Source organism: Heteronotia binoei, chromosome 13, assembly GCF_032191835.1.
Source record: "Heteronotia binoei isolate CCM8104 ecotype False Entrance Well chromosome 13, APGP_CSIRO_Hbin_v1, whole genome shotgun sequence".
Classification (NCBI taxonomy): domain Eukaryota; kingdom Metazoa; phylum Chordata; class Lepidosauria; order Squamata; family Gekkonidae; genus Heteronotia; species Heteronotia binoei.
Window position 1 is genome coordinate 76,670,109 of NC_083235.1, and position 19,813 is coordinate 76,689,921.

Here is a 19,813-nt window from a genome sequence, read left to right on the forward strand (position 1 = left end):
CATTCTGATCCTCCTGTCTCAGCAGCAGTACACACCAACTATCACTGCCTCACTAGGGAAGCTTTAGTCTAGGTGCTGCAGCTGCCCTTCATCTCAGGCTCTCCCTTTCCCACCTCCCATCCCAGCAAAGACGAATGTTTCATTTGTTAATGGTGTTCCTGTGGGCTCTGTTGGTTTCTCTTTGGCAAATTACTATTCTACTCTACCCCTTTCATCTCAATCAAGATGAAGAAAAAATTTTGAGTTTTTGTTCTGCTGTTTAATTTTTGCTTGCACTTTTGGTTTGGAGTGGCTGCTGCTGACTAGTACAGTGAACTTGTGTGTATCCAGACCACCTTCAATATCACCCTGTGCTGCACTGCTGCCATGGTTCTGTAGAGGTATTCTGGTGCAGGTGGACTCGGTGGGCAGATTGGTGGGGCATTTCTGTGCCAATCCAACTGGTTGATGGCCCTGTTCTAGTTTCTCATTTTAATTTTGGGAAGAGTGTTTTGCCCCAGCTTCTCAACACAGACTGAGAGGGGACGCAGGTACAAGTATCTGCTCACTTCAGTCACCCTCAAAGTCCAAGAGCAGACAGTCAGTGACACATTGACTTTCAGGAAGTCCAACTCATCAACTGACCAGGGGAGCAGGCATGAGCGATGTGAACAATGTTGCCCGCATGGGGGGAAAACATACTCACTCTGCATGCTCATCAGAAAGCATGAGAGGAGCCTTTGGGCCACAGCAGAGAAGTCTGGCCAGACTGCTTCCCTCATGGCCCAGTAGCTCAAAGGACTGATGGCCTGTGACTCATAGGGCTCCATATGGTAATCCCTCACCATCACAGCCATTGTGCACCTGCCATTTCTACAGGGGTCAAGGATCTGCCCAATGACTGCCATCTCAACAGTCATTGTGGCAGGAGCTGTGGAAGGGCATTGCATAGTGGGGGAGGTGGGGATGAACAGCAGCAGAGCAGGGTCCTCATACTCTTCCTCCTCCTCTGGTCGGGGTTCATCTGTTTCCACCGCCCCCTGCTCGTGCGCCGTCTTGGCCACTCAATCTCTCCACTCTCACCCTCCATAATGGCCGCACCAAGATCACTTCTCTCTGTGCCGGTGCCTCATCCATTAGTGTATTGGAGGTTCGGGGCACCCAGTCTCGGGGAGTGATGAGGAGTTGTTGGATATGCAGAGGAGACGCTCTCCCCGTAACTCTATGGGCATCTAGGATATGCCACAGAGGGGTCCATACTCCGACTTCCTCCTCTCTGCGTTCTTCTCATCTCCTCTCAGGGGATGTAGGGAGTCTGCCGTTGTCTGGTGTTCTTTCCACCATACGATTAGAAAGTTGCCAGTTCGGTTAAAATCCAAGAAAGGATCACTTCCAAAATGTCAAGCATCGGTATTTTGAATAATCGAGCTATTGTTTAAATCAAAGACTCATTTTATTGATAATCCAATACTTGCTCCAAGGAACAATGCCTTGGAAGTGATACAGAATGTTACATAACATAGCATCTTAAAGGTTACTTCAAAGACAAAGTTCAGATAACTTCAAAAGCATAACATGCAGATGTGAATTGCATAGAGGGTTCAAAGCATACTATGACTACTCATTTGGGTACTATAACATCTCCTGTTTTGCTGATATGTATGGGAACTCGGGGGAGAGGCATTTCTGCTTTACAATAGGAAGATTACTTGCATATCCTGCATCCTTGAGAGTCAACAGGTGGGGGGAACTTTGAAGAGAAGTCTTTATTCAGAAAAGAGGGAAAGCAGAAGGGAGGGGGGAGGTATGAGCCCAGAATGCATACTACATTAATAATCAGAAATATCATGCTTGACAGTAAGTAAATTTTGGTAGAAGGAAACTTCATATCAGGTCTATCCTATCTGATAGATTTAATAACAGTGAATTCCAATTATTAATTTTTTTTTATTTCTCTAAACAATGTGTCAAAATTTTCACTGTATAATTTATGAAAATCAACTGGAATATTTATACCTAAATATCGCCAGCTTTTAGCTGTCCAGTTATAGGTGCAATGTTTTTTGATAAATTTGGTTGCTTCCTGCCTTAAATAAATTGGATATAATGCGGATTTATTTTTATTGAAGTGAAGACCAGAGACATGGGTAAACTGATCTAAAACCTTTTGAACTTCCAATAATGATTTAACAGAATTGTTTAAACATAAAACAATATCATCAGCATATAAAGAAATTTTGTGTGATTTATTTCCAATTTTTATTCCTTGAATATCTGGGTTCAGTCTAATGGCTTCCGCTAATGGTTCTATAGCCAATGCAAACAGCAACGGTGAAAGCAAACAGCCTTGCCTAGTCCCTCTTAATAAAAAAAAAATTGAGTTAAAATGCCATCAGCTAAATTTTTTGCACTTGGATTTTGATATATAGCTTGGATTGCTTTTAAAAATTTGTTGCCAAATCCCATCTCAATTAAAATTGCTTTTTAAAATGATATTCCACACTGTCAAATGCTTTTTTTGCATCCAACGATAGCAGTGTTGTTTCTAATTTGAACTTATTACAGTGATTGATTATGTTTAATATATGCTGTGTGTTGTCTGTAATATTTCTTTGAAAAATAAATCCTGTTTGGTCTGATTTTATATAATTTGGAAGAAATGGTTTTAGTTGATTAGCTAAGATTTTTGTGAAAATTTTTGCATCCACATTCAAAAGGGATATGGGACAATATGAACCTGGCAGCTGTAAATCTTTATTTGGTTTTGGTATTGTTGCTCTAGTTGCTTCTGACCATGCGGCTAGGCATGGAACCTGTTTGTAAAACCTCATTGCAAAGAGAGGTTAAGGGATCTAAAAGTTCAGATTTAAATCATTTATAATACTCCACTGGAAAACTGTCACTACCTGATGCAGTGTTGGGTCTAAGTTGAATTATACCATCTAGTACAGGGGTGTCAAACACGCAGTTTGGGAGCCAAATCAGGCCCCGGAGGGCTCCTATCAGGCTCCCGAGCAACTGGTTGTCATCTGCTTTCTTCTCCCTCTCTTGCTTCCTTCTGCATCACAACTTGCTTTGCCAGGCTTGCTCAATCGCACAGGAGCTACAGAGCAAAACCTCAATTTTTTTCCATTGACTGAGGCTCCTCCTTGGGGAGGAAGGGGGAAGGAATAGCTTGCTTTGCCAGGCTCTCTCAATTGCACAGCAGAGCTACTGAGCCAAGCCTCTCTTCCTTCTATTGGGTGAGGCTCCTCGCTCCCCCAGTCCCTTGGGGAAGGAAGGAAAGAGCCAGAGCTTCCTTTGCCCAGTTCCCTGGATCCAATGGGAGACAGCACCTTTAAGACCAACGAGTGCTAACGTTTTAAGCATAAGAACATAAGAACATAAGAGAAGCCATGTTGGATCAGGCCAACGGCCCATCAAGTCCAACACTCTGTGTCACACAGTGGCATGTTTTTTAAAAGAATATATTTGTGTTTGTGTTCTTTACAAAATTTAAATCTTTGCTATCTAATCATAAATAGGTACACACATGGCCTGACCCAACATGGCTCGGCCCAGCCCGACATGTCTGACCCAACAAGGTCTCATTTATGTCAGATCTGGCCCTCATAACAAATGAGTTCGACACTCCTGATCTAGTACTTCTTTTATAGAAATATCCCTATCTAGAATTTGCTTATGTTCTAAATTTAGTTTAGTCAAAGGGTATTTTTGTAGAAAATCATTAATCTGGGCAGAATTTGGAGATTGTGTTTGATAAATCTGTGAATAAAAATTAGCTATAATTTGTGATATTTTATTTGAATCAACCTGAATGTGTCCAGCATCATCCTTTAAGGTGTAAATAACTGATTTACTCTTGTTTTGTTTGACTCTCCAGGCCAAGTATTTGAGAGATTTAGGTGTTTTTTGGCAAAACCTTTGTTTCAAATATATTAACTTTTTTTGCATTTTTGTAGTCTCAGTTGCCTCTAAAATTTTATGTTCAGCTTTTCTTACTTCCTGTAGATTTTCTTACTTCCTGTACTTCTATGTGCTTGTTCTGTTTTATTTTCTCTTGCAATTCTCTAATTTTTTTCTTTTTTCTCTTTCCTTAGGTGTGCTGACATTGAGATTGCCAAACCTCTTGCTACTGCTTTAGTGGCTTCCCACACCATCTTTACAGAGACTCCACAATCCTTATTTTCTTTGAAACAGTTCTTAATAGCAGTTAAAAGTTGCTTACTATCCAGGTACTAATTGAAAAATATGACAAGTTAAAGGGGAATAAGTTGTTTGAATGTGCCTGCCTTCATTGAAGCTCAGTCAGACCACCAAACAGCACACTGCTTTTTAAAAAGTATTAATTATACAACTGTTTTGAAGATAAACCTGGCCTCTTTTAGTCCTCCCAGCATTAGCTTAGTTAAAAGTAGGAAGAGCTAACATTCTATGCTGAGATTAATTTAAAAGTGATAAAAGTTAAACAATTCCTAAAAGCCTTGTTGTAATACTCTATTTAGTAGCTCCTAAGTTTAAAGAAACCAGAAGCACACACACAATAGTAAAACAGCCCCCTCCCCATAAAAACCAAAAAGGGCTGAGGGCCTCTTGGCTTAACCTCCCCCTTCCACACAATTCCCAGTCAGAAAACTCCACAAACAAAAAAACCTTAACCAACTACAAGTTAACTCTCCCCGCCCCCCAAAAAGGCCTCTTGGCTCCTAAACCCAGAAGCACAAAAAAACCTCCCCCAAAACCCAAAAAGGCCCTTGAGGCCCTCTTAGCCTAACAGCCTCCCACACACACACACACACAACCACCACCAATCCCTCCCCAACAAAAAATCAGAAAACTCCTCAAAAATACCTGCCAGATGCAAAAAAAAATAAAAAAGAATAAAAAAGTCTCTATGAATTACAAGCCAGAGTCTCCAACTACCTCACCAGACAGAACCAGAAAGAGGCCCGAGAGACCCTAGGGCCTAGGCAGGAGGTCTAGTCACTTCACCACTACCTCCCCCAACCTACCTCCCCCAACCTACAGCAAAATCAGAAAATTTTAAAAAAACTTGTGCTATAATAAGTACAACCAGTTGACATCTTCAGTCTTCTGTTCAGCAGGCAGGATCCTTTTGGAGATAAAGTGATCAGAATTGGACACAGTACTCCACATGAGGCTGCACCATAGAACTATACAGGGGCATTGCAATATCAACTGTTTTAATCTCAGTCCCTTTTCTAATAATCCCTAACACAGTTTGCCTTTTTCACTGCTGCAGCACATTGGGTTGACACTTCCATTGAGCTATCCATTATAACCCTTTTCCCCTCTCAGTCTCAACAAGTTCAGACCCCCATTAAACTGTAGTTGAAGTTGGGATTTTTTGTCCCCTATGAATCACCTTATTCTTACAAACACTGAATTTTATTTGCCACATTGTCACCCGCTTGCCCTGTTTATAAAGATCCTCTGGGAGCTTTTCACAGTCAGCCTCAATTTCCACCATCCTGAATAATATTGTGTCATCTGCAAACTCAGCCATTTCACTATTCACCCCTCGTTCAGCATTAATGAATAAATTAAATAATATCAACCCCAATACTAATCCTTATGGGATTCTACCACACTCACTACCCTACATTGTGAGAACTGCCCATTTATTCCTACTCTCTGCTTTCTGTCATTTAAACAGTTTTTAATCCATAAGAGAACCTGTCCTCTTATCCCATGACTGCTAAATTTACTCAAAAGTCTATATTTGATTACAGTTCCTACTAATTTGTCTGGAGCAGCCATTAGGCTGACTAGCCTCTAATTTCCTGGTTTCCCTCTGGGTCTTTTTTTTTTTTAAAAAAAATTGATGCAGCATTTGCTACTCTCCAGTCTTCTGGTACAGCAGCTGAATTTAGTGATAGGTTACATACTGTATATGGGTTAGTAGATCAATAATCTCACATCTGAATTCCTTAAGAACTCTTCGGTACATGCTATCAGGACTTAGAGACTTACTGATTTTTTATTTCCCCAAATAGGCCTAAAACTTCATTTCTAATCACCTCAATTGATTGAGTTCTTCAGACTCCTTTCCTGGAAATATGGGCTGTGGCATGGGTATGTGCCCCACACTTTCCACAGTGAACACAGAAGCAAAAAAAGTAATTGAGCTTCTCTGCCATTTCCTCATCTTTCTTTAGCAATCCCTTTATTCCTTTGTCATCCAAAGGCCACACTGCTTCCTTGGCAGGTTTCCTATTTTGGATATATTTTTAAAATGTTTATTGCTTGTCTTGATGCTTTTAGCAACCAAATCCTCAAAATCTCTTTTTCCATGCCTCATGTGGTGATGCTTTGCAATACAAAGATCATTAAGTTAACACACGAGCATTCTACAACAGGAGTGGGCAGAAGGTAATTCAGGAGTGGCTAGTTACTTTCCAGAACAAAGCTTGAGTACAGTAGCACTTTTAAAACCAACAAAAGTTTTAGTTTGGGTATAAGTTCTGGTAACTTTCCTAGCAGTTAAAAGCACCTCTCTGCCCCTCTTTCAATTACTTTCTTTAATGCTACCACAGCAGCTTCTCTCCTCTCTTTCATGAGAAGGAGGCATATGCACCTTTGCTCTGGGTGAGAAAACAGCAGTCTTTCCCAACTCTCTCTCCTCCTCCCTCCCTCATACCCTTATGCTGGATGGGAAAGGCACATGCTATTGACACTCCTTACATTGAAGAGCTGTTAGTTGCCTCTTCCAAGGAAAACACAGCGGTGGCTATTTTTCTCCTGCAGATAAAGTTACGGGAGGGGGGGGGGCAGAGGAAGGATTTCTGCATTGGAACACTGAAACACTGTAATTTTTGTTCAAACCACCATTAGTGAATGGCAGTACCCACCAGGCTGCCATTTTATGACTGGTAGTTCACAAGGCTCAGGGGGAGGAGGGGTTGCTCCCAGAAACCGTCTATCCTCCTTTGTACTACAAGGCAGGAAAGGAGGGCACACAGTGGATATACAAGCTGCGACTTCCGAACATTACATTTATGTACGGCTGGCAGAAGAAGAATGATTTTGTGTATGCCCAATTTAAACTTAAAAGCATGCAATAGGGAGCACGGCAGTTAATTAACTATTCCAACTAAATATAATGTTGAGGTGGATGCCAAAACAAGCTAACCAGGAAGGTGCACTGCAGAGTTGGCAAGTATAGAAGTTCCATCCATAGGTTTCAACTGTTCCCAAAGAAAATAGCTAAGTTCTTCCAGCCATGCAAGAGTGTGTGTTTCCTTAATCCTCACACCTCCTCTGATGAACCAGCCATCCAGGATGGGATGGGAAACTCTTTCCATGCAAACTCCAATACAGAGATAGCTGCTCCCACAGGGTATGCCAAAAAAGCAGCATTTCCAAACCATATTCTTGATTAAATTGGTGCTGTTTCTTGTATCAGTAACATACCGAGCTTGCTGGTTAATGTGGCACTTGTTCTTCAGAGCAGAGATGTAATATGGTTTCTTGCTGCTAAGGCTACAAATGTGAGAAAGTACATCGCTGAACTTCATACTGTATGCACTTGCACAGCACAGAATTCAAACATTAACCCCCCTTCTGTTGAACACTCTGATGTAGAACTTTTCCCCTGCTCTGGATTCCATATTGGCCCTGAAGTTTTGGGGTCCAGTTACATATTCGTTGCTACACTATTATACAATCTCTCTATTTTCTTTACCTCTTAGCTCATTTAGCATTAACTGTTTGTGGATCTGTTTTATAATTTTTATTAACAGTTTATTACTTCCATGACCTACCTAATTCATACCTTTATTTATTCATTTCCTTATTCTATTTGACTTAGCCTTTAGATTCTGAACCAGTATGATAAATGGTCACTAAGTGTTCAGTCAGAATTTTGCCTGCTATAATACTGAAGGTGGATGATGGAACACAATTTAGCTTTCTGAAACAAGTTCAGCCTCTACCATCTCTGCTGAAATAGGAATCTCATGCAGCAGGATGGAGTAAGACTTCTCTAGCTGTAACACTGGAAAGTTGCAGCTGTCAAAACTGGGTGAGTCAGGACCAGTGTTCTCATTGCTAAGGCATATTTGCATGTGTAAAACTCTGGACCATATGCACGGCAATCTTGCTGTGAAGTACCTCTCTCTCTCTCTCGGCTTGGCTTCGCGAACGAAGATTTAAGAAGGGTGCAGTAGTCCACGTCTGCTGCAGGCTCGCTGGTGGCTGACAAGACCAATGCGGGACAGGCAGATCCGGCCACAGTGGCTGCAGGGAAAAGTCTGATTTGGGGTTGGTGCTGTAGCAGTACGATTCTTCCTCAATCTCCTTTTGTCCTCAAGACCAGCTATGCATGCGTTCTCAAAGGAAGAGACAGCCTGGTGGATGGTGTGCTTCCATGCTTTGCGATCTGAGGCTAGGTCAGACCACTGGTGATGGTTGATGCGACAGGTGCCAAGGGATTTCTTCAAAGAGTCCTTGTACCTCTTCTTTGGTACCCCTCTATTTCGATGGCCGGTGGAAAGTTCGCCATACAGAGCAATCTTGGGAAGGCGGTGGTTTTCCATCCTAGAAATATGCCCTGCCCAGCACAGCTGCGTTTTCAACAGCAGTGCCTCGATGCTTGTAACCTCTGCCCACTTGAGGACTTCAGTGTTGGTCACAAAGTCACTCCAGTGGATGTTGAGGATGGTGCGAAGGCAGCGCTGATGAAAGCGCTCAAGGAGTCGCAGGTGATGACAGTATAAAACCCACGATTCGGAGCCGTAGATGAGGGTTGTCATCACTACCGCTTTGTAAACATTGATATTTGTGCCTTTTTTCAGATGCTTGTTGCTCCACACTCTTTTGTGCAGTCAGCCAAATGCACGGTTTGCCTTTGCCAGCCTGTTGTCAATCTCCTTGTCGATCTTGGCATCTGAGGAGATGATGTGAAGTACCAATAAGACTGCATTTAACTGGGGGGGGGGGGCGGAATTTAGGATGTTTCAGTGAAAAGATGGAGCAATAAGGCTTCTTATAGGCTTCCTCTACCTGGACGAGGGCTGTGGTTTGAGAATTTAGATTGTCACATAATATTGTTCCTATTTACATGGCAGGTTACCCTCTATCTGGTTTTCATTTCTGATTCACTGTTATATGGCTAAATGAGAAAAGTTTCAATAATGGCTTATTATAGTGAAGTTTAAATATGGATTTTTTTTTACCCTCTGTAAGACACAGATCCATTAAAATGGTTCAGTTCTAGAGCTGATAGCACTTACCTCCCATGATTGAGCCACAGCAATTCATGCAGTGACCACCTCCAGATCAGACTACTGTAACTCTCTCTACATGGGGCTTCCCTTGTTCTTGCTCCAGAAACTCCTGTGGGTGCAGAACACAGCAGCCTGGTTGCTGGCATGAAGGCCTATGTGGAGCAGATGCATCTGGTGCTGTGCGAACTGCACTGGCTACCTCTCGAGTACCAGATCCAGTTCAAGGTGTTGGTCCTTACCTTTAAGCCCTTTATGGCCAGGGGCCTGCATATCTTCAGGACTGCCTCTCCCCATATGAACCGCCCCCCCGGGTTCTGATGTCTGTTACTCAACATCTTCTCATAGTCCCTGGTCCTAAGAATGCCCACCTGGCTTCAACGAGGGACAGGGCCTTTTTGGTCCAGGCCCCTATCTGGTGGAATGAGTTTCCGCTGGAGATCCAAACCCTGTGGGACTTATCAAGGTTTCACAGGGCCTGCAAGATGGAGCTCTCCCACCAGGCTTTTAATTAATCCAGCAGTCGTCCTTTGAAAGTCAATGCTTCCCCCAGCATTTCACCATTATGGTGTTTATGCCCTGCTGTTAGTCATCAACAACATGCGGTTGGGCAGTTTTGCTGCCTATGTCTGTAAGATTGCTTATTGTTCTGGCCCTGACTTTGTAATGCCTGTTTTTACGATATTATTTTAACTCTGTTTGATTTTAATGTTGTAAGCCACCCTGAGCCCGCTTGTGGGATAAGGCGGGATATAAATCCAAAAATTAAATTAAATTAAATTCCTAATGACTCCTGGGGAGTTTCCTGGTTGATCTCTGTCATTAGTACATAGTCGAAGAAGTTGATACAATCACTCCTAAGCATCTTCTACCAGTCCACAGAGACAAAACTAGACCATAAATGAAAGAAAAACAAACCGTGGATAAGACTGGGCAGAGGGCTGCAGACTTTTTTTTATTACTGTTCTGTGATGAGGACAGCAGCGAACCATGCCTGCTGGGACACCGCCATGCCTGCGCAATCTCTGTCCTGCAGCGTTTCCCCAACAGTGCAGGAGTTTCTCCATCTGACTCCTGACTTATTTATTAGTCATTTTGTAGATAGAATTGCTCATATTCATCAGGATTTCGATTCTGCTGTGACTGCTGGTCAATCTATCAAGGCCATATCAGAACACAGTCTAGGTGCCCCGGCTGAGACTTGAGGGTGTAGACTAGTTACATGGAGAAGTGGCCCCAGCCTCATCTATGCTGAACTTTGCCCAGCTGGGCTCACCAAGAGTGGATATATGGCCGGGTCCAGGGCTAATGCTTCTCTCGAGGAAATAAGTTATTTCGACTATCTTAATTTTGAGGAAGTGTACATGTCAGGCTCCGTTCATGTATGATGTTAATCAGTGCTATTACTAATCATATTCAATGCTGCTTAGAAATGCCTACCAACATAGAAGCCGGGGTAATAAGGAGGGAGGGGGGAAGAGTAGCAAGCAGCTTCCCAGGAATATCAAAGGTTGCCAAGGTCTCTTTGAAGTAGACAGCATGTGCCAGATTCTCACCTCCTCTCCGGAGGCCCCAAGGATGTTGCCTCTGGGAAATGTAACCACCAACTGAAGAGATAAAGGGGGGGGGGACCGTTGGGAAAAGTCTCACATGCAAAGTAACCTTTTGTTTCAGGAATTAGGGGGTAGAAACAATTGCTTTGATGTAGAAGGTTAAATGCCAATAGTTCGAGCTGATCTCCATCAGTTCCAATACCTGACATGCTGAAGTAACTCTGAAGTATCCAATAAATGCAACTTTGTTTCAAAATACCAAGTCTGCTTACTTGTGAGCTTCAATGAACCTACGCCTGACAGTACATGCACAGGCTATGTTCTCATGGTCAGGAGTACTACTTTTGAATATTTATTATCCCAGGATGGGAATTATATACAGCAATATGCCCAATACTTAAAAGATTATCTACAAATGTTTTCCCATTGTTCATCAACAACCTCTTCAGCCAGGTTTTGCTCTTCTATTTACAGCCCACAAGGGGAGGGGCCCTGGCTCAGTGGCAGAGTATCTGCTTGGCATGCAGAAGACCCTAGGTTCAATCCCAGCAACTCCAGCTAAAGGGTCTGGTAGCAGATGGCGTGAAAGACCCCTCCTGAGACCCCAGAGAGCTGCTGCCAGTCTGAGTCAGCAGTACTTGACCAATGGTCTGATTCATTATAAGGCAACTCCATTTGTCCAAGGCATTTCCTAATGTTAAACTACATTCCTGAATTTTCAAAACTATTAATTCTCTGCTGATTCTCAAGGGAACCAGTAAGCAATTCTGCTTTCTGGCATTTCTAAATATCTGAACATGGTAATCATGGTTGCCCCATAGCCTGCCTTTCTCCAAGTCAAACATCCTCAGCTGACTTTTGCTTGTATCCCTATCCTATTGCTTATCTTGCACTCCTCTTGCTGCTTTTACAGCCCTCTGACTTCTCTCTATATGGTCAACATCCTGTAATTCCTACAATGGAACACAGCCCTACAAATACCTGTTCTTAGCAAAACAATGCCTTTCTTTTGCCATCTCCTGGATAGGATGTTGATATGTAAAGCCCCAGTGGCCTTTATGTCACAGCATCAGAGGACTGACTCTGGTTTCCTGCTTTTAATTTAACAAGGGCTGCCTGTGGGGTGCGTCTCTCTTCTGCCTCTACCCTCCACACTCTAACCACTGGCTGTCATCTGTGTTCTGCAGCTTTAATACAATGCCTCCCTGATTATCACCTCTGTTTTCTTCAGGACTGCAGCAGAGTCTGGAGGGGGTGGGGGAGCTCACATTTGAGGGAAATGGAAAAGAAACCTACCAGGCTGCTATGTATTTAATCTCCTCTTTCAACATGCAGCCTGTACAGAAAAGAAAGTTCAAGAGGTCCAGAAATACATCCAAGTCCAAATCTGCAGATTTAGCCTTAGTCTGTATAATATCATTACAGAATAAGAAAAGTTCAGTCCCTCTAAGCAAGTTTTAACCATTTCAGAAACCATTTCCTCTGCCATTAGACATACAGGATGAAGACCTGCCCACAGTTGGGGGTAGAAGGCTGCTTTAAAAAAAATACATGTGTGTGAGAGGGGGGGAGAGAGAATGTTTCAGAGAGGTGGCTTGGATATTTCCTACCTCTGCATCCTGACCCTGGTATTCCTTGGCAATCTCCCTGCTGACTACTTGCCAAGGGTTCAACCCTGCTTAGCATCTGAGATCAGGCTTATATGGGGCTATCCAGGTCAGGGCTTTGGTATAAGGCGGCTTGAAGGGAAGCTGGGTGTTTGAAGGTTGCACCAAACAAGCAAAACCTTTCTGTTTCATGCAAAATTAGAACAGAGAATAGCATTTCATATGGGCAAGTCATCTTGCCACACCTGGGGTGAGGTCAGACGTTCATAAAATCCCACTACGAGCATGAGTGGAGTCCGGAAGCATGTTGGATTTTAAGCGGTTGTCCAAACGTCAGCATCTGCGAATGGTGGTTAGCTCGTTCGAGTCCCGCATTGAGACAACTGGGGCACGGACTAATTTGATACTGCTTTAAATCAGGAACAAAATCCTTCTGACGGTTCCTGAGCGGAGTTTCTCTGTTTGAACGCTCCATCGTTGGCGACTCGTCGGAAGCGCACCACCGCTTCCCTCCCAAAGCCCGTGCAAGTGATATCACTGCGCCAGTGAATGAGCGAGCAAATGTTGGCTCAATAAATCGTTTACCCGCCCTTATGTCCGGAAACAAAAATCACTTTTGAAAGTAGATGTGAACTAGATGTGAACTGATTTGAATTCCTGGGTTCTTTTCTGCACGCGTCATACTTGTGCTGGAAAAGTAGTGCCAACGGACTAGCAAAACTTTAGTGATCTGACCCATTTAAAAGTGACGCGCTGCAGATAGCGGGCATCACTGCGCCTGCGCTAATGCAGATTGACATCTCATGAAACGAGGTCCGGTAGAGCAATCTGATCGACCAGCAACAGGACCCACATGGGATAGAACGGGAGCCTGGCTGTTGTCTGATCGGAAAAGTGGCTGTGCGGATTATAATACAGGCGCGTTGCAGATGGATTTAATGGTGAGTGTGATCGCACCCCTGAGCTGTTTCTTCTGTTTCTTAAAGGCAATTGACTGACTACTGCCATGAAATGCAAAGAGTAACTCAGTAGCTTCAGGAGGTTCAAACATGTGATGGATCAGCTATTTGCTCTTATGAAATCACATTCTCCATAAAATATGCCCTAAACAGCTTACCAAGAAGCACAACAATATGCTTAATTTAATTAGTGGTCTGGAGTGCAGATTTAATGGTTTCACATCCCTAGTGAATTTCCTCCCCTCCCCAAACCCTGGCCTTTCCAGGCTTCATGCCTCAAATCCCCAGGAATTTCCAAACCTGGAGCTGGCTCTCAGCCACAGCTGCAGATCCAAGCATAGGTGTAAAGTACGGGGGGGCTCTGGGGCTCCTGCCCCCCCCCAATTTTTTTCCCTGGGGGCTAAGCCCCCACCGGCAATACTCCTTTGAAATGATCTTCAAAGGCATATGAAGCAGTAAAGCTATCCCCTCTGTGTTTTTTCCCCTCTCAGCTGCCAAGAAGGGAGTCAGAGACTCAGAGGTGTATCTTTTCCCCCTTCTTACAAATGCTAATTGAGCTACAGAGCAGACAATGAGATAAGTAAACATCCCCTTCTCTTTCCTCCCAGGAAACACATATGTGTGAATAGGAAGACTGCTTTGTCTCTGGGAAAAGCTGTTTTGAGCAGACCTGCATCAAGTGGGTGGGGAAAGAACTTTGATAAGGTTTATGGGTAAGGCTGGCAACAGAAGTGGAGTACACTTATCAGTAGGGACAGATCTCTCAGATCTTCGAAAAGATGTTTATAATTTATCCTTTCATCTGGCCTGCCTAGAGGGCTAAAGGGGAACAATTGATATTGCAAAGGGTAAGTTTTCTGCACAAAATTTTGCTGTATCTTTGGACTCACTAGATTAATTACTAAGGTTTTGATATGCAGAGCACATCAATATTTAAATATGTTTGGTGTCTGTTGGAAAGTATAGCCCTTGATCCTCCCTGGCTGCATCCACTTTCAGTGTGGTAATTGTCAGGCTGCAAGGTTGGGCTCAACATACTTACAATTGGAGGAAAGTGAGACTGGGAAGAGGAAAGATTTGAAAGATCAGAGGTCTTTTAAAATTATCTGCCCCTCTGACTTCAGCTTTCCATTACCTTCTCCCTCCCTGCAGCTTCTACAGTGGGCAGGGGGGCAAAGCAGTTTGCATCATTCTCCTCTCCCCCCATGTGATCTGAACAACAACCCTGAGAGGCAAGTTAGGCTGGAAGTCTATGCCTGGTCCAAAATCACCATCAGCTTCTACAGCAAGAACCTGGATCTGGCAGATCCCACTTTGAAGCCCTAACTTGTATGTCCCCCACCCCACCCAACCTCAAGGGGAGCTGACTTGTGCCATCTATTTGGATAGCAGTTGTAATTCTAAGAGATCTCACCTGGAGATTGGCAATAGGCGGGGGGCACTCGCCCAGAGGCCTTTAGTGGTACCTTTCCAGGTTGCTGGGAAATTCCCAAGGGATCACCATAGGCCTCTGAGGGAAAGGCCTCTCCTCCTGGGGAAACACTGTTGCCAATCTCAAGGTGAGGGCTGGAGATCATTCAGAATTACAACTGCTATCCAAATAGATGGCAGAGATCAGCTCCCCTTGAGGTGGGAGGGGGAGGGAATGCCTGAGGAAGTTTGATAGCACAGGATAGCTTAGAATAAAACTTTGTTGGTTTCAAAGGTGTTACTGGACTCAAACTCTGTTCAACTCGTTAATGGTTACAGAAGAAACTGGGGGAAAGAATAACACTGTATTGCTATGTTGCATACATATTGCTATAGTATTGGGGGGTTCTTTAGGCAGATAGATATTTTGTGTCTTCTTCAAGTCTGTGATTGTTTACATTCATTAAAGTGGATGCTGAACCAGATCCTTTTGAAAACTAATGGCCCCAGCAAGCTTATTACCCCCCCCCCCCCCCCCAAATGACTACACTCTTAAAGACTTGGTCAAGAAGGTATGTATTGGCAATTGTTCACCACTTAGGCATAGGATTGCCAATCCCCAGTTGGGGGCAGGGGATCCCCCAGTTTGGAGGCCCTCCTCCTGGTTCAGGGTCATCAGAAAACAGTGGGGGGGGGGGGAGAGGAAATGTCTGCTGGACACTGCATTATTTCCTATGGAAAATAATGGAGGCCCCTCCCTGTGATGTCACTGGCTCCTCCCTATGATGTCACTGGATCAAATGCCTCTGACTGGGCCCCAGCCTCCCCCCCCAGGAAATTGAAACGTCTATGCCCCTGGATCCAAGGAGAAGCTGCCATCAGCTATGTGTGCATTGACCCAAATCAATCAAAAAGAGAAACTACAAAGACTGGGGTAAAGGGAGAGGGAGGGAATTCCCAGCAGGAGCAGCAAAACTTCAGCGTCTTGCATTGCACTTTGGGAGTTGTAGTTCTCTTACTGCAACCATAGCAAAGGGAATTAGAACTACAACTCCCAATTTGGGAGTCCCAAAAGGCTGCAGGGCAAGTTTTGGGAGGGACGGTGGCTCAGTGGTAGAGCATCTGCTTGGGAAGCAGAAGGTCCCAGGTTCAATCCCCGGCATCTCCAAAAAAGGGTCCAGGCAAATAGGTGTGAAAAACCTCAGCTTGAGACCCTGGAGAGCTGCTGCCAGTCTGAGAAGACAATACTGACTTTGATGGACCGAGGGCATTCAGTATAAGGCAGCCTCATATGTTTGTTAGTTAGCTGCTTTAAAATGGGAGGAGGGAGGGAGTCCTTTCATGCTTCTAGGCAGAGTGGGTGTGTTGGTTTCTGACTCCCTCCAGCCTGCTGCTGCTGCTGTCTTTGAAGAGATCATAAAGCCTTGCGAGGCCTCCCCCCTCCCCTTTGCATGGGCTGCCTGCTTTCCCTTCTGCTATGCAGGATGGAGACAACAGCCAGTAGCATTGTTCAGAGCAATGGTGGTGAGCGGCAATGAGCAACGGAGACTGATTGAAGGGGCCAGAAAGGTGTGATGGGATTGACTGGTGGGGCCTGGCCCCCCTGACCCCCTGGTAGCTATGGGCCTGCATTTGTGGGGCAGGAAGAAAGGCAGTCCTTGTTGAATTATTATCCTTGGCTATTTTGAAATTCCAAAGCAATCATGCTTTCGGTGTACCGTGCAAATATGCTGCCCTGAAAACTCTACCAACCAATGGATGTGTTATGAAGAACTCCATTAAATACAACTAACTAAAATACATCATTACATTGATTAACTCCCCAGTGCCTGCAGTGAGATGCCCTGAGGTGCTGACAATCTTGCTTTAAGTTCTTTAGTGGACACTTGTAGCCCAGCCAAGTTATTACTTATTTGTCAGATGGATGTCATGGAGTTTCAGATCAGCAGATGCTGTAATGAACACAGAGTACAAAAAGGCTTCCTCTTAGAGTAACAGTTCATTGTCAGGCCTCACAGCTGTGCTGTATAAAAGAGCCAGGCCTCAAGACCCCTCACACCCTCATGAACCTGTGGCAAGCACCCTGGCTCTCTGAGGCTAACTGAATGTAGTTCATGGCCAGATATGTCTCTCCCAAGTGCCAATGGAAGTGTGACAGCATTTCTACGTTCCAAAAGTGATTTCCAGCAACTGGCTCTTGGAGAAAGCTGCAAGACTCTCAATGAGGCCTCCTTACTAAAGTGAGCCCTGAATCATTTAAGTTTCTTTTATGGAGGTATAATGAACTGATGAGTGCAATTTTAGCTGCAGTTAAGAATTTTACTGGCATGGGTGTATTTGAGATAACACCTTCCTAGATGTAATTTAAAGTTTTAGCATTGTACCTTCTGTGTGTATCCAGCAGTGCTCTAATATAACACAAAGTACACTGGTTCATGAGAAAGTCTCAGTCACAAAGTAGCCTGAAGTCAAATCACACATCTTTTCCTTTCTGTCATCTGAAGGGTGTAAAGAACAGCCTGGCAGGGGCAGATCACTTCACAAGTAGATCAAGAAGGTGCCATGAGAAGAGCAATACTTGCCTTACCATTCCCCAGCTGTACCGCCTGTACTGCCTGCACTCATGTTCAAAGGAGACAGACCTGCTTTTTAAGCAGCTTCTACCTCTACATTGTTCTCAGCCTGTTTAGCCCCTCTCCTCTTCACAGCTGCCAGCTGAAAGGAATATCTACACCAGGGGTGTCAAAATCATTTGTTACAAGGGCCAGATCTGACATAAAATGTGTCATAAAATGTAATGCTAGGTAGCGGAGATACAAATTTTATGAAGGATACAGACAAACTAATTTTTTTTAAAAAAACCTTAAAGTATGGTTAAAAGAATAGCACTCTTGCAATATTTTGTTTAACAGTTTTCAATCACTTACACCTCTTGCTCTGAATTATTGCATCAAAATCTGGAGACAATATCTGTGGTAGCAATCTTGAGTATGCTGTTCAGGTGTTGTTCATGTGAGTATCTGTTAGTAGCAAGCCTACTTTTGATTTATTGACATTCATTACAGAAATGTCATAATCAATGCTTTGAGCCTAGGGCTGAGGGGGAAAATATGCAATGGCTGGGTATTGTGAACTTTTGTACTAAGTTGCTTCATGTGCTGGTCAGGCAATGGAGAAAATAGAAGCTTTGCTCTGCAGCTCCTGTGCAATTGAGCAAGCCTGGCAAAGAAAGCTGTGATGCAGAAGGAAGCAAGAGAGAGAGAAGGAAGCAGATAACAGTGAGTTGTTTGCAAGCCTGATAGGAGCACTCTGGGGGCCTGATCTGGCCCTTGGGCCGCATGTTTGACACCCCTGATCTGCATTGCTCCATCCTGCTTGTGAGGGTACTGAGGTGGGGACAAGGATAGCTGAAAACCAGGCGAGTTTAGTTTAGTTTATTTGATTTATATCCCTCCCTTCCCACCGAAGCAGGCTCAGGGCGGCTTACAAGCATAATAGAATAACAATAAAAACAGTTAAATAAAACGTTAAATTAAAACAATTTAAAACAGTTTCAACAATTTAGTGCTAATTCCATATGATTTAGGATGGCATTCAGTGTTCTTGGACATCCAACCGGATCTAATATTGTGGTGGCGGTCGTCATTCAGATAAAAGCTAACTGAAATAATATTGTCTTGCAAGCCTTGCAGAGCTGGGCAGGGTCCCGCAAGGTTCTGACCTCCTCAGGCAGTTGGTTCCACCCGTGGGGAGCAGCGATGGAAAAGGCTCTTTCTGTAGTTGTTTTCAATCTTGCCTCCCTCGGCCTGAGGACTGATAATAGATTTTGTGTTCCTGATCTAAGTACCCTCTGGGGAACATGTGGGGAGAGACGGTCCCTAAGGTAGGCAGGTCCTCAGCCATATAGGGCTTTAAAGGTAATAACCAACACCTTGTAGCAAATCCAGTATACCACCGGCAGCTAGTGCAGTGTCCGCAGTCCAGGCTGTATGTGCTCCCGCATGGAGAGCTCCAGTACCAGCCTGGCTGCAGCGTTCTGCACCATCTGCAGTTTTCGCATTCAGGACAGGGGCAGCCCCATGTAGAGGGCATTACAATCTTGAGGTGGCCATAGCATGGATCGCAGTTGCCAGGTCACCGTGCTTGAGGAAGGGAACTAACTGCCGTACCTACCTAAGATGGTAACAGATGGTTTTGGCAGTGGCTGCTATCTGGGCCTCCATTGTCAGGAAAGGCTCCAGTAGCACCCCCAAGCTTCTGACCCTGGGCGCCATTGTAAGTGGTGCACTGTCAAAAGTTGGTAGGGGGATTTCCCGCCAGAACCTCTGCAACTCAGGTAAAGGACCTCTGTCTTCATCGGGTTCAGCTTCAGACGACTCAGCCTGAGCCATCCTGCCAAGGCTTGCAACACCAGGTCCAAATTTTCTGGGACACAGTCAGACCAGCCGTCCATCAGTAGACAGAGCTGGTTGTCATCCGCATACTGATGGCACCCTAGCCCATGCTTCCGGGCAATCTGGGCAAGGGGGCACGTGTAGATGTTAAGCAACATCAGAGAAAGCACTGCCCCTTGAGGCACACCACAATTAAGCGGGTGCCTTTGAGATGACTCCCTCCCAATCGTCACCCTTTGTCCCCAACTTTGAAGGAAAGAGGAAAGTCATTTTAAGGCCAACCCCTGAATCCCTGCATCGGCGAGACGGTGAGTCAGCTGCCCAGAACCCATGTGATAGCATGGAGGAAGGTCAGCCTCCTTCCATCTGTCCTGCTTGGATCCAGAGGGGGAGATTAAGAGAACTCTGTCCCATCCATGTTGTCACAGTCTGGGTACAGTACGGGCTCTGGAAGCATCTGCCCTGGACTGTAATGGCAGCAACACAAATGGGAGGAGGCTCCATCTCCCTTTGCCATCAGGGGACAAGGTTCACTACCCCAGTCTATGCTGCCGTCACTGCCCTGCATCTTGCCATGGTAGGATATGGGGCAGCCAAGTGGCTTGAACTGGCCCTGCAGTGAATAGTACTTCAGCTTCCAAAATAAGAACAAAAAATTAACCTTGA

General features: G+C 44.5%; 1 protein-coding gene across 3 annotated transcripts in view; it reads right to left on the reverse strand.

Moving 5' to 3' along the window:
* Positions 1-19,813, reverse strand: part of B3GNTL1 (UDP-GlcNAc:betaGal beta-1,3-N-acetylglucosaminyltransferase like 1) — a 285,348-nt gene that overhangs the window by 11,710 nt on the left and 253,825 nt on the right. The window lies entirely within an intron of this gene.